The sequence below is a fragment of the Meleagris gallopavo genome, chromosome 11 (assembly GCF_905368555.1).
Source record: "Meleagris gallopavo chromosome 11, MGAL_WU_HG_1.1, whole genome shotgun sequence".
NCBI lineage: Eukaryota > Metazoa > Chordata > Aves > Galliformes > Phasianidae > Meleagris > Meleagris gallopavo.
The window spans coordinates 13,948,797-13,964,510 of NC_139414.1; the positions used below are offsets into that span (position 1 = coordinate 13,948,797).

General features: G+C 45.2%; 1 protein-coding gene across 13 annotated transcripts in view; it reads right to left on the minus strand.

The window, feature by feature from the left end:
• Positions 1–15,714, minus strand: part of LPP (LIM domain containing preferred translocation partner in lipoma) — a 321,092-nt gene that overhangs the window by 230,596 nt on the left and 74,782 nt on the right. For 10 of the 13 annotated variants that reach the window (XM_085232828.1, XM_085232817.1, XM_085232822.1 and 7 more), the window contains one exon: positions 658–722. The exons of the other annotated variants lie outside the window; for them this stretch is intronic. The gene's annotated coding sequence lies outside the window, so the exon portion shown is untranslated. The remainder of the gene's footprint in view (positions 1–657; positions 723–15,714) is intronic. 13 annotated transcript variants of the gene reach the window in all.

The following is a 15,714-nucleotide window of genomic DNA, read 5'->3' on the forward strand; positions in this document are numbered from 1 at the left end:
CATTGGGACAGTCTATTAAACTTAGTGGGGAAAGCTGCCGCAGAGAAAGTGAGAATAGCAGAAGTGCTGCCATTAATCTTCAATAACCCAGCAACTGGGAAGACCAGGCCTTGAACCAAATTCTGTTCTCTTGCTATTAATCTCCTGTCCTCTGCTTATTAATCCTTTGTCTGTCTTCTTCCTTCAACATTTATTAATGCCCCCAACTGTTCACAGTAAACAGGATGCTGAGATCTCATCTCTAGCTGGCCATAATTTACAAGAGAGAAAAAAAGTAACAACAACAACAACAAAAAAAGCAAAAAGAGGGTGAAAAGAAGGAAGGAAGGATGTGGATTGCCTTATTGAAAGGGCAGAATGAAAGGACACTACCATTTAATGACACAGCAGGGTAAAGAAGAAGCACCACTGATCTGACCTGAAGGTTCACCCTCACTATGATTTAATCATCACATCACAGGTCCAGACCTGGACCTAGAAATAGTACAACCACATCGAGTTTCTTGGTACCATGGCCCCCGCCACCACAGGCTCTGGAGAGTTGCCTGTCATTTGCTGAATGGCCAGATCACACCTGGCAAATGCAGTCCCAGGGTCTTCACGTCCTGCCCAAACTCAGCGGCTTGCAAAGGCCCCGAGATGCGACCCACTCCTCACCTGGAAGCACAGTAGCCCTGTCAGGCACCGAGACAGACGTACGGACAGCTTCTTCCAAGGGACCTCTGCAGATAGAAACAGAAAGGTTAACCTTTTTGCAGAAAGTAAAGCAAGCTGGCAGTGACACCTCACAAAGAAAACAACCCTAGAAGGGCCTGTAAGCCAGCCATCTCCCTCTGAGTATGGATCACAATTATTTTTCTCTGTGTCAGTCTGTCCCTGGTTTGATCCATATAAGGGCTTTTCACACATTGGCAAGACAAATCAAATCTGAGCAAACACCAGAGTAACAGAGTAACTGAGGTTTATTTGTTTTAAATCAAGACCGAGCTGGTGAAAGGCACTGACGTAAGGGCTCCAGGTAACACCACCTCTTTCAAAGTCTGGCCAGACATGCTTCTGCCTGTTGTGCTTCAAGGGCCTCTTCTTCCTGCTACGGTCAATGTGACTCACCCACGGTGCTGCCTGTGCCGTGTGGACACCTAGAAGAGCTAAAGGGGAGGTGGGATGTGCTAAACACACATCAGTTGTAGCCAAATCCTGCTTCCACCTGCTTTCCTGGTTTCCTCTGGGTGCCTTTAAGCAAAAGAGAAAAGTCAGGTTTTCCAGGTAACCACTTGCTGTGCTTAACCAGCAGCCTTTCATACTTCCAGTATCTTGATAGCTAAGCCTACTCTTGTGTTTGCCATTTCCTTTCATCTCCACCCCAGATGGAAATATTGGCAACAGTCAGCGATGACCGAGTGCACCTCTGCCCCTCTCCCCATTGCCATAGGGGACCAGAGCAGCTCCTGCCTGCCCCCATGCTCCCAAACCCAATGCCCTGTCCTTGCAGCAGAGCCAGGTCTAGCTGGGAGCAGTTTCACCCTCCTGAGCAGCTGGAGGAAAGGGGAACAAGAGATGAAGAACAGCAGCGGCTGCTTCAGACCCTCCTGAAGCCAATGGAAATCCACTGAGGAGCTGCTTCTTCTGACGCCTATTCCTTTCATATTTGCCATGACAAATAATTCATGTTAACATTTTTTCAAGCGCTGTAACCCCGTATCAAGTAACAGCAAAGAGACAGACAGGTGTCCTGACCACAGAGGCAGCATATGTGAACAGTTTGGAATTTACTATTATTATTTCATAAAGGGGGAAACAAATCCCACAGACTTTTCTGTGCATGATACATTTTCTGCTCTGTTTGATGTTGCTTTCAGGCTGAAGACTTCAAATAGCTAACCCTAACCTATGCCTCAAGCCTGCTTTAAACTAATGCCCCTTATGTGACCAGAAATGAATGCATGGTGAATCACTAACCCCACACACAGTGGGCTGATGAGTGGTGGCCCATGCCTCCCAAGCACTGCATGGCCACGAACACATTGAGATAATTCAGCCTGGTAATTCAGCACGACCAGTTCTGTGTTTCTGGAGCCCGAAAGCACAAGCTCCAAGCCAACTGCCCAGCCACACAAATTCAGAGCAGAGGAAAACGTAACTACTGGGGTTTTCTGCAAAGCACACACACATAACCTGCAGAGTCTGCACTTCCACTCTCTGCCTACCTTTGGGAGATGCCTAAAAGAAGCTGCATTTTAATTACTAGTCCAATCAAGGGAATCTAAACTTGACAGCAAGGGAAAGGGCTAACCCAAAGTTACAGATGTGGGTGTATATGGGGCCCAGCTCTTTGCTTCTTTGCTGACATTCTGGCTTTCAGAAATTAAATTAAAACCCCGCTTAACTTCAGAGAGATTGCAACTTGCATCTACAGTGCTACTGAAACCTCAGTTGTGAGTCCACTGAAATCGATGGAGTCATTCAGATTTTCTCTGGTTACAGACCCATAGGCCAATAAACATTAGCGTTCATCCAACCTCCAGCTAAATATTGTCTACTAGAAGACCATTATCTTTGTCATTGATTTGGATAATTTACTTAAAGCATGCTGCAAGACTCATTAGCATCTTTGGGTTTTGGTGGTTGTATTTGAAGTGTTAAGCCCCAGCAGCTATTAAACATTTGAAAACAGCATGTTAACAGTTTACAAACAGAGCTGGAGATATAAGTTTGTTTGCTGTTTTTCACTGGGAAATTGGTAAAATGAAAGAAGCAAAGAAAATATAGAGAAAAAAATGAAAATGAGCTGTGCGCACCCACTGAAAAAAAATCCTCCAAGTTATTTGATAGATACTAAGTTAAAAAGAAATACAGGGATGAGAAGAGAAAAATCATAGCAGGGAAACCCAACCCTCCCCTCCTTTTGAGCCTAACGACATTATGTCACACCTGGTGCCCACAAGGTGCACCCCAGGGAAGGGCAGTTTCACTGGCAGCAGCAGCTGGGCTTAGGTTGGGCTCCTCTCCCTTAAGCCTTCCTGAACACCTGCAGTACAGCCTCCCAGCAGCAGATGGATGCTGCCAGCACGTCTTACAGCTCTCTCCAAGGGTGGATGCTACCAGCCATCACTACGTCCCTACCTTGGGCATAAAATCTTTTTGTTTAGACCAGCTCACCAAAGTGAATTGGTTCCCTTGGGCACAAGACCACCCTTGTAACTGAGCTCCTGGTCAAAGCGTTGTGTTGCTATAGCTTTGCTGAAGAAGGAGAATCTTGTTGGTTTGTTTGGCTTTCAGTTGCCCTGCCCATATTCCACTGCCAAGCATAAGATACTAGCCAAGCTTCAGACAGGAATAGGTGGAAGAGGCATTGAAACATGCTGCCCAGGGAGGTGGTGGAGTCACCATCCCTGGAGGTGTTCAAAAAAAGGGCAGATGTCACAAGGAGTGACATAGTCTAGAGTGGTCACACGCATGGGAAGATGGTTGGACTAGATGATCTTAGTGATCTTCCCAACATTAATGATTCTACAATTCTAGGAGTCTTGCCCAACAATCTAATGAAAAATTGTCAGGTTAAACCACAACTATGGGAAGGACAAAAATAAAAAGTATAAAATACAGTAGTAGTAATATTTTGTTAAAATCAAACAAACCAGCAAATCAAAGGCAGAACAAGGGATACGGAGAAGCGGTCTCGGTCTCTGCTACTGCTTCAATGGCACAGAGCAGCTCCCAGCCACAACCAAGGCTCAGGTGCTATAGGCAAACCAGGGAAGTCTACCAACAGCATACAGCACAGCACAGTCCTTCTGTACTGTTGGTTCCTGAACCCTGAGAGCAACTCATGCAGCATGGCACACAGGGAGAGGGTGCCCAGCAGAGCTGCTCCCACAGCAGCAGTGTGCACATCCTTCCCTGTCTGTTGAGGACCCATCACAGCAGCTCCCTGTTTGACAAGGCCTTGTTTCCACCTTTCCCCACTGCTATGCAGCAGCTTCTCAGACAGACCAAAGAGAAAGTCAGGCACTGCTCAAGTAAGCACCTGGATCTACAAACAACAAGATTAAATTCTCAAGCTACAAAACTATGTTTTAGCAAAAGTGCAATTGGACTCCGTGTACTTGTTACATTTCTAAATATACTTCGGTTGTCAAGACAACAAAGAGACTGATGGATCTCTAAAGCGTACTGTATCTATTTAATTGTCAGCATTTCAAACTGACTCGAGGAGGGGAAAAAAATGCTGCGTGATAAGTCTAATCGTCATGGTTACCACTGGCTAACCCCATAATAAAAATATATATATTCTAGCTGAATGTGCCAAGCCATGTGAGGAGCAGATGGGAGACATTCTCATTACTGCAACAGCCTCCACTGGAAAACTAAACTTGAGGAAGGATGCGAGAGACTTTACAGAGCTCTCAGACACAACAGACGCTGTGGGCTGCAGCTTCCCACCCGCCTGGCAGCAGCCACTTGGGCTTTTCCTGAGCCCATGGGCTGAGCCCACAGGGCTGGGGCTCCCTAACTCACCAGCATTCCTCTTTGGGGAGTCCCATCCCTCCCGATAAGGTGCTTCAGATGCGAGAATGTTACTTCTTTAAAGCTGATGACAAAATGTAACATGCAACTGCCTTGGATTCGCACTCCCACTCTCACCAGCTCGCTCTGATCCCTTCGGCAGCCTGCAAGCATTGCTCCAACTGTTAACAAGCAGAACAGTTATAGTCAGCCTTGGAGAAGAGGACCAAGCAGGAAGCAGCAGCCAGAGGTCAGGCCGGTTGATGTGACACAGCCCCACAGGCTCTGCACCCCACTGGACAAGCATAATCCAGCACCACTGCTCCTGTGCAGTCCCTCCTGAAAGAGATGCTTCATGAAAAGCCCTCAAATGTTGTTTTTGTACATGGAAGACTTCCACAACAACATCTAAGGTATCTACCTGAGTGTAAAATTCTTGTACGAACCAAACTTTCCTTGCCTGATCAAACTCATCCAATCACACATTTCTCAATTTCCTTTCTTCAAATTCAAATCTAACTTGCAAGGGAAAGGCACAAGTTTCAAGGTCAGGCTGGACGGGGCTCTGAGCACCTGATGGATCTGTAGGTGTCCCTGTTCACTGCAGAGTTGGACCAGATGGCCTTAAAGGTTACCTTCCAACTCAAACAATTCCATGAGTCTAAGTTTCAGCCAGGCATAAAAGCAATGGAAACCAACTCACGTTCACCTGACCAGCGCTGATGTCAATGAATCAGTTTCCAGCTTGTCTGAAGCTTCCCCAACCTCTGTGTTTTTATGACAGAAACTACATTGAAGTTCAATCATCCTTAAAAATTTGCTCTAAAATGCTTCCTTCCCTAAAAGCTCTGTATCTCCACTGACAGTTTCATGGAAACTAGATGGCATTGCCTAAGTCCCATCTCTAAGAATGATCTGATTTGAAAATACTACTCAAGAAAAACACCATCTTCCAAGCCTCTCAAGCAACGGGTCTGAGTTTGTGATATTCTCCTTGGAGCCTGCCCCTACTCACTAGCAAGATGAACAATTTCTGAATTCCAAATATGAGCATCTTGGTGACAGATACCGAGCTTTCGTGCCTACCAATACCGTCACCATGCGGTTCACCATCATGTCCTGCTCCACAGAGCCGGAGATGGGCAGTGAAAATCAAAACAAAAGTAGCGCAGAAGTGCTATTTCCGGGGTTTGTGCAAGAATTATTTCAAATACTACTGAAGTTTAGAGCTAAAAGGACTCCTGCACACAAAGAATCTTCATGCACAAAGGACTCAGAGGCAGCTGGTTATTACAGGGACTTGGGTACACCTAAAGGGATGCAGAATCAGTATTTTGTCCCTTGGTACCTAAATACTTTTGAAAGTAAGCACTTCCCATTAGGAACCTCAGAGAAATGATAGCCCTTCTGAAAGCTGTATCCAGAGCTTAACTGAGCTGAAATCCCAAATAACCAAGAGCTTAAAATCATGCTCCACATTGCTTATTTCAACATTATACAGGTGCAGGAATCTAGCTTTGGTTTTCCTGTTACCGAAAGTGCTCGCCTAGGGCATCAGGCTCCTATAGTTATGGCTCTGGGACAACTATTACATTCTGTTCTAATAAAGAACATGCTCTCAGGAGCAAACTCCCCAGGATGACTCCTTTGCTTTGGCACAAATGGACTCATTTGGTTGAGATAAAAGGATGTTCCCTTGCATCATTTTCATTTGATTTTTTTTTTTATTTTTTATTTTTATTTTAAGATAGAGAAACAGTTAATTTTGCTAAATGAGTGCTCTGTTGCCATGACTTCACTGCAGACAAACACAAAGCCATCAAGATCCTTTTCTCTGGTTGTTACTTTTTAAACAAGTATTTGATCGTCTTCATTTTCTTTCTTCTTTGCCCAGCACCCCCCAGTCAAGCAGCTACAAAGGGGTTATAGCTACTCCCTAAGACAGAGACACGACTGCACATCTTCATGCCCTCACATCGCACCTCTGCCAGATGTGCCACCGTGCCTCCTGTCACCGTGCCTCCTGACAGTGCTGCCCACAGCAACAGGCAGCAAATCTCTCCAAAGGAAAGCCAAAGTCTATGGGATTAGTCCTTGAAAGGCAGAATTCCCACACTCCCACCAAGGACTTAAGGCTCCATTCTGCTCACAGGCAAGCCAGACTTGCAGCCTCAATTAAAAGGTCCTTCCTGCTGCCTCAGTTTCCCAGGCAGATGAAGCAGGCTGGACATGCACATCGTCTGCCTCTGTGGGGTGTTGCGACATGTGCAGAGTTAATATTCATGAAGTACACTGGGGATTAAGAGTATTATAGACTTCACTGAGATGAAGGTTTTTCTTTCTTTTTTTTTTTTAATGTTTGCATTGAATAGACAGACTAAGTAGAAACAGCATTTGTAGCCTGCAGCCATTATCCTAGTAAATGGCTTATTACAGCACGCAGCCTACCAGCTCACCTCCATCCTGTCTCACTGAAACGCGTGTAGGTGGAAGCTGCTCATTCCACTGAATTTTCCTTTTTACTGTCTCTGTCTGATGGAGACTCTTGATAGCTGGGCTCAGAAGACAGGGATTAGGATATAAATACTTCAATACAAGCTTGTTCTTTGGTACTTATTTATGACGATCACAGAACAATTAATTACTTCCCATCTAAGACTAATTCCCATGTCTTCCAAAAAGGCTGGGGGGGGCAAGGGGAGGTTGGCTCAACATTTTCCATTTCCTGATGAGTCACAGCAGATCCAGTACAATAAACTCAATACTTCAATCAGACTGTTTCTTATCAAGGTGTATTCAATACATTACTAAGATGCGGAGTGTGCTATTTTAGGGACTAATTTCAGGCATAATGCATTATCCAAACAGACCGATCCCCCCTGCACCACCCCCCCTTCCCACACACCCCAAAATCATGCAGACAAACACTGCAGGGGACAGAAAGTGAAGAGTTGTACATTTGGAGTGCTGACTTTCACAACATATAGCCCTTCAATACGCAGCCCTCTCTCCCACCTCATTAGTTCATTCCCTTCCCTTTGGCAATGAAATTACTTATGTGACAGCAGCATCTGACAAGAAAACATTTGCAGACTGCACGGGTTGCAACAAGTCTGCAGCGTCTCGCTTTCTTCGTTCTAGGGCCAAGAACCATACCTTTATTTTTCTGCCCCAGGGAGCCACTCTGCATCCCTGTAACAAACACTAAATTGTCCCCAGTTCCCACGCCACCCACTCACAAGCTCCCAGGCTCCATAGAGCAGGCAGGATCCACTTTGCTCAGCCTCCGAGCAGCCCCATGGCTTTTGGGGACAGCAGCAGGTGTCCTCTGGTCCTCATTAATTCCTCTACTTAACAAACGGTTAGATGCAATTTATTGTGTCGATTGGGCAATTGATCCCAGTCCGATCATTTCACTCTACAACAGGTTGTGTTCTGCACCAGCCTGATTGCAGTCAGCTGCGGTGGGAACTCCTTCACCCAAGCAGAGGAGACTATGGAGAGCAGAACAACAGTCACATCTCCCAGGACTATGCACTGACCTCAATTCTCACAAGCAACACAGCTAAAAACTCCAAAACACCAACAGCTGCCTGAAAAAAAAAAGGAAGGCTATGATAAGCCAAGGATGACAGTTGTATGAGATGACCTTAGAGGTCTTTTCCAGCCTTAACGATTCTATGCTAAATGTGTTAAAGATCGTAACATTCAGGTGAGCAGACAGGGTACAGCAGACAGAGAGCTATGCTCTTCCTTGTTGAGGCACTGGTGTGCCATCATGGACATCAGCAGCTGTGAGTGCAGTCACTGCACACACCACCTCAAGATGATGCTGGAGCTACTTATTACCATCAGTTTTCCCCGTGGCACAACAGGGCTGTGCAAACAGTTTCTATGCAAACAGTTGCAGTGCCAGTTTCTGCCAAGCCCATGCTAATTGCAAGCGATTCCAGTTCAAATGCTCTTAAGTCAGAAAACATTTAGGTGACATATAACCAAGGCCTCACATCTGTTACCAGCTCTCCAGCAGCGAACAAACCTGCAATCAGCTATGAAGACCTGTCAATAGCTCTTCTGTCTTCCTCCTTGGAAGTGCTTTTAAATTCCAATTTGCCACCATCACAAAGGCAGAACGTTTTTGATCCTTGCAGTGCCTTTTAGTGCAACTGAAGTGCCAAATCAACACAAGGACATGGCCATGGATGTCCCATTAAAGTCCACTGATTCTCCCCAAGATTTAGCAGCTCATCAGGTGTCACTTCTAACAGCATCACGGTGCAAGAAGAGACAATAATTACTTAAAAACTTCAAGGCACCTTAAACATATTCAACCAGTTTCACACAGACTGTGAATGGAAACAGTATGTGGGAAGGGATCATTCCACACGGCCAGATCTGTAGGTGTAAACCATGGCAAATCTCTAGAGTAGGCTCCGTTGGTTAAGGTCATCTTAATCAAAGGGAGAATATTCACTCTGATTTAAAGATTTCCCTAAAATCGACTATCACTTCAGCTTGGATGCTCCCAGACCAAGCCGTAGTCTCCATGAGATCTGCAGCACCATTCTCTTCGAGCTGCAGGTGACAAAGCAACACAGCTGTGTGTGTTCAAACACACAGCTGGAATTCCTGCTCACTCTATTAAGAATACCTATGATGATGAAGTTCTCCAGCAAGTTAGGGCTGTACTAGCCAGCATTTGTTCCTAACAAGATGAGAAAAGTGTGCAGATCTCCAGGTGGCAGCCAGCTCCTTGGAAGAACACTTGAAACAGCAGTGCAGATCATGAGCTAATGCCATAGAAAATGCCTCAAGACAAAGCAAAAGCAACTTAAAAACCAACATCGTGAGCAAAGACAAAATACAGGACCACATTAAGAAATACGACCAAAAAAAAATCCACCAAGTTCAAAGGAAATGTAAGTTCCCTTTTTTTTTTGGACAATACCGCTGGTAGCATATGGCTCTGACGTTTTAAACAGACATGATCAGATTTGGGCTTATCTTGTATCGTCTTAAAATACACAAAACCAGGATTCTCCCATGTCAGGCAATTAAGTTCCCGTGCTTTCCCAAAAAAACACTTGGAAAGTTTCTAAATGCAGCAGGAGAAAAATAATTCTGTTCAGTCCACGCCTATGTCTCCCTCTCCTCCCATTAGCACATGGAGAAAAGGTTGGCTTAGAGCAATACAGCACTTCAATTTGAATATGAATCACTCTTCTGGTGAGAAAACAAAACAGAAGCCGACTTCACACGCCCCTTATCTGAAGATGTAATGAAAACCAACCCATCTACCAGGAGCAACAGAAGTAAAGCATGGTGAAAATCCTGGCTCAGACAAACAGCCAACGATAAGACCTGTCCCAGAGGATGCCAAAGTGGCTTTCAAGCTGAGAGGCAGGAACCATTCCAGCTGCCATTGAAACATCATCACCTCTGGATGGGTAGTTGGGGCAGCACCACTTGTGGTTTGTGAAGGAGGGAAGAACATCATTGAGCTGAGACTGCTGGGAGCTCAGGAAGGCAGGATCCTTCTGTGGGAACAGAACTTTGCTCCTGGAAAGCAGAAGTTGGTTTGGTTTTGATTCATATGATTCAAAATGGCATAATGTGGGCTGAGCACCTAAAAACCAGGTGCACACGATGCTGGATTTGACAGTGCCTGGCCACAAAAAGAATGGAAACAAAATGTGTGTTCTGATGCTCTCCAGCTTCTCAACCAGAGAACTGAGGGATCAGAGCTCTCCATAGAGGTTAAGGCGAACCACTTCTCCCCAGCTCAGTTTCCCCTGTCCTGGATGCACAGCAATATCCCTACCCGACTAGAAGCAGTCTGGGGGAAGGCAATGTACTGCTATTACTGCTTAACATTGCTATCTTCAGAAGGCTGGCCTTGCCTATCACCAGTTCTGCTGAAATCCTGATCAAAGCACTGCTTTCACCCTCTTTCCTTTGCCCCTTCGCCCTTTCCAGCACAACTCCTGCTGTCACTTCACTGCAGGTAGAAGAGGCCTTTTGCTACGGCACTTTTTAACAGAGATTCAGCTCAAACCGAGGCCTTTGGCACAAAATATCTACAAACAAGAAGTTCAGAAATCCTTCAGGAAAGGGGCCCTGAACAAGCAATCTGCGCATTTCCAGCATTAAACGTTTGTTTCTCCTCCTGGCAGCATCTGGAGGCTTGCAGAGTGTTTACTTGCATCTTGGCAACACCCATTTAAGCCTACAAGCTCATCAACAATTCACCTTGACTCAAAAGCAGTGGTTGTTCTGAGTGGTGAGGAAACAATGAACAAAATAATCATCTTTTTCTTGGCTTTTTTTTTTTTTTGGCAAGTCTCTGATAAAGCCTTTCTGAAAGGAACTTAACTTGATCTTTTCCCACACTGTGTTCTATATTCAGTTGCCATTCTAGAAACAAAACAAAAAAACTGCGCACAAATGCAAACAAATCAGAGCAGGGCTTGGTCTGATCTGCCTAAAACAAATGTCTACCTCCTCTTCTACTGGCTCAGCAACAGAGACCTAAAGCCAATGCGTTCTTTGCATTTCTGACAGGCTGACGTTTGGATGGGTTTGTGCAAGTTTGTCTTTAGTGCCTTGGGACTGCATGACAATTCGAGGGAAAATTCCCTTAAAAGGAACACGCGTGGTGAAGCATCGATCTGGACAAGTACTGCCGAGCTGCTGCCCTGTACAAGTGACCTCTCTCCAACCAAGCAGTCATGTTCTTGCAAGTCGGAGACTCGCCCTCATCTTGGTTTAAATAGAACAAATTCATTTCTTTTTATTGAGGAGGGGAAGAAAAAAAAAAAATCAATAAGCAAGAAGGGAAAGTTACAATGAGCTGAACATGATTTACAGGTAAAGTGAATTGCCAGGGGATCCAGGCAAAGATTCATCGCTGATTCATCAAACAAGTCATTGAGATGTCTAAAGAACGAGCTATCGAGAGAAGTTCCTCATCCTCTCCACCTCTTATTATTAGTTATTGTTGGAAGTGACCTTTTCTGCAAGTCTCTAGACCGTTCTGAAGTGCTGAAGACTTTAGGAAGTGAAAATTAGTTCTTAAAGGAACTAAAGTGCTTCAAAACATTTTATTAAAGGTTGCATCTTGCTTCTCTCATCCCTTCCCTTGGGTGCTTAGGATGAGCTATGCATTACAAGAGCAGGCACTGTGCAGTTCTAGCCAAGAGTCCCAAGCTACCTTCACAAGCACATTTCCAGCATCACAGCCCAGGACTGCACCGATAGAGATCTTAAGGAACCGCAGAAACCAAGGGAGTGACGAGCTGCCTGGTACCACCAGAGCACAAAGCCTCAAGGAGAGCCCCAGAGCCCCATCCCTCTGGCAGCTGGCACTGAGATCTCACCCAGTTCCACAGCAAAGAGTTGGAGGTGCAAGAGCAGGCAGAGAGAGCAGCAAAGCTGGTAGGGGTCATAAATGAAACAGTGCCATGAAATACAGAGGTGAGCACAGCCTGATGCTCACCTTCACAGCTCCCCCCCCAGACATGCACGCCTCGTCAGACTGAAATCTCTGAAACTCATCCAGCCCTTGCTGGATTTGTTGCAGGAACCTCATTCGTATGCATGTTTGTTCTTACACACAAACACGACAAGTTTTTAAAATCACACACGTTTCGCACAAGTCCCACAGGCCCACATTTACATGGTACTTAGGAAACCTGGTCTTAAATGGAATTGTAAAACCAAAGGAAAGAACTTGCAAAGGCACAGACCACAAAGAACCATGGATCTGGGTTGGACGGGAGAGACTTCCATTTGGGACGCAAGGAAGCTTTGGGGGTGCCCAACACAGAGCTTCCCCAAAGTGCTCAGTTTTCAGAGGATGGTTTTCTTAAAATAAGGCGTACTTAAAGACTGCACCAGCTGAGCATCCAAAACTGATTAGTCACAGTAAAACATGGTCTAAACTCTCTTCATTTAATATCACTCCGGAGTGGAAAGTTCTCACCAAAGCTCTAATATATTCCATTCCAGAAGAACAATTAGGTGGCATTAGGCAGCCAGTCGTAACTCTCCGCACTAAATGGCCTTGCTATTTGACAGTATGTGCTGCGCCTTTAAAAGTTTCCAAAAATGACAGTCTTTTTTTTTTTTTTTTTTACATGCTGGAATATTCAAGAGCATTTCATATCTATTCTCATATCAAGAAAAGAGCAATTAGATCAATAATGAAACAGGAGTGCTCCCTTTTACTTTCTGCGGTTTGCAAAGAGGTTCGTGTTTCTATGCGAGCACAGCTCTTGTTTTAGTGATGTGAAAGTGTGTGGTTTGTGCGATACCCAGTTTCTTCTAATATCTGAGTTTCTGTTGTTATCTACCTACAATTTACAGTAAAGCATCTTTTGTTCTCACGCCCCTCAATCTCCAAATTAGCCCAATTTTCCCAACAACAAGATTTTATCACCCTGTGTAGACCTTTTACGAATACTGGAAAGCTTGCCAACAACGTTCTCCACCGTAATGCAGCACAAATTCACAGAAGAAGGCATCACCAAGTCTATCTGTGCTTGCTTCTGTGTACACAGACTCATTAATAAGCTTTTCTTTGGAGAAAAGGACTGATTTTGTGTTTGAAAAAGCAACTAGAATTGGGCTGTGATCCATGAAAGGGGTCCCAAGGCGCTACACACAGTGGGTAAAATCACTGAGCAACATTTGAACCTCTGTTTACACATCAATATTGTGCTATTTACTATGATTAGATTATTACAATTTTCAAAAGTAATCAAAATATTTAGAACTAGGTTGTTGCTGTTGTTGTTTTTCTGGGTCTCTGCTGCAGAGCATGAATGTAATTCTTCTAATCTAAGCAAAAATTACTTAAGAACCCTTCTAAACTGGAAGGACACTGCCAGTAGTGCAGATGGGCAACCGGCTGGCTCCAGCGTCAGACTGAATTGTGCCATTTATAGCAGTTTGACCCTCTATACAACAGATGAGAGCACTGATGTTTTAGGCAGAGAAGTTCATTTTCCAGACTGCTGTTCACAGCCATGTGCTCTACTCCGGGATCCTTGACTGTGCTGCTTCTGTGACTCTCAGAGAAGTACGTCTTTACCAACCACACCGAAGGTCCCAGAGAGGGACTTCACCTTCTGCTACAACGTGAACATCAATCCGACAATAAAAATAGCACAACAACCAGAAAATTAAGTATTTCTGACGAGGAAGAGAGAATTGCCCACAGCAAGCATTTCAACCCTACGGCAAACCATCTGATCAGTTCTCGGAGTCCAAGCCTGACACAGGACACCAGGGACTCTCCATGCCTCAGTTCTGTACCTCTCTGGAGCTGCCTAGCACTCTATACACAGATATTTTTAATGGTCTGTTATGTTCTTTCTGGCACTGATTAAGCACTGGTGGTAACAGTGTGTTACCCAGTCCTTCAGCTGCTTCAACTGAGATTAGTTGAGGCAAGCCAGGACACAATTGTTTGAACGCCTTGATGCTTCTTGCACCCACCCGGGAGGACCTGGCTTTCAGCCTGCCTGCATAAACCCTAGGATTAGCCACTGCTGGAGAGGCTCCTTTATGGGATAAGTAAGAGGTCAAGCACCACAATCTAAAAAAGGCTGTGACGGGTGTACATAATCCCCCACAAGTTGCATTCCTCCACCTCTCCTTGCCAGTAAGAGCACACAGCAAAAGCCATTACAACCGCAGTCATGGAAATCCAAGTGCCAACTGCATCACTCAAGCCTTCAGTGACTTTACCTGATGTCGTTGTCAAACATGCCAAAAAAGATGCGTTTGAAAGAGAAGCACAGAGAGGAACTGTATGAATATTGCTTACTTGGTTCTAAGCTGAAGCAGGACTGCTGAAACCTTCCAGTACTCCCTATGAATAGCTCCAATACTTGGGAGATAGCTGTAAATCTGGATTAACACAAGGCAATTCAAAATGTGCTTTTCAACTATCTGATCAAATGTTTAAATTGAGGGTAGGCACTAAACTCAAATCATTCTTATAAATCATAATAGATTAGAGTGACTATGGAACTCCAGCATCCCCAATTTCAAGGGGGCTCAGTTTCCCCACTGCTTTCTCCATGCAAGAGCCTCTCCAGACCCAGGGATCTCTCCAAGTTTGATGATATTGCATGCATTCCAAAGAAACATCCTACAAAGACAGATCTGATGCAACGAACAGACCATGGGAGCATGTTTGTGTATTCTAATGTGACCTCCCCCTCATCCCTACACCTTAGCAGAGCCATCAGCTGGCCTGCCCTTCCCCAAAGCACCAGCACCAAGCTCAATCACACTGCTGCTGCAGCTTAACCCAGTGCCAGGAAAGGCTCCAAATATCTCTATGGAAACGAATGTGATAATAAAACTTCTGCTGAAGTCTCACTGCTCTCATACAGCTCTCAGGAAGTAGAACCTAGCTCCAACTGACCACAGCCTCCTTAGCAAAAGAGATTCTCACCTGCAACACAGCACCAGCTCTGGCAGCCAGCCATTAGGAATGCCAGGAAAACCTATTCTGCCTCTCTGTTCCCTCAGGAAAATTCACTGACCAGCACTGCTGGATGCAAATGCCTTCCCTCTCCAATAACCTCAGCAGGATTTGGAGCACTGCAGGTGGGGTGAAGGTTCTCTTCACATCCTGCAGTGCCCCCAGAGATGCCCAAACTTCCCCAGCTATCCAGCCTGGCATCAGCTCAGTGTGTGCACAGCGGTTCTGGCCTCTCTGGGCAAGAATCTAGAAGAGCAGCTTTTATTAGACAGATTATGTCTGAAGCGACCCTGTTAGTCTGGGCTCTTTAGAGGTCAGCTCCAAAAGCTGAGGTGCCAAATCCAGCAGCATGCTCCTCTAGCAAGGGTCCTGCAGAGGTGACCCAGCTCTTCTCTGGCCAAGGGCAAGGACCAAGGCAAAAGGGAGCACAGATTCCAGCAGTGCAGCCCTCAGAAGGCTGCAGAGCTCCTTCCTCCAGGCACTGCCTCAAGGTAAGGGCTGCAACTACTGCCTGCAGTACTATAAAATAAAAAATTAAATATATATATAGAATAAAATATGAGTATACTGTAGCCTGAAAGCAGCCTGCTTCCTTTGATAGCTCTTCCGCAAGAAAACATTTTTGCTACAAGGTTCTACCATTTTGTACAGCATGTAGTAAGTGGATGCCTCTATTTTATGCTTTGCAGCTGAGTTCAATACAAGGAGAGCAT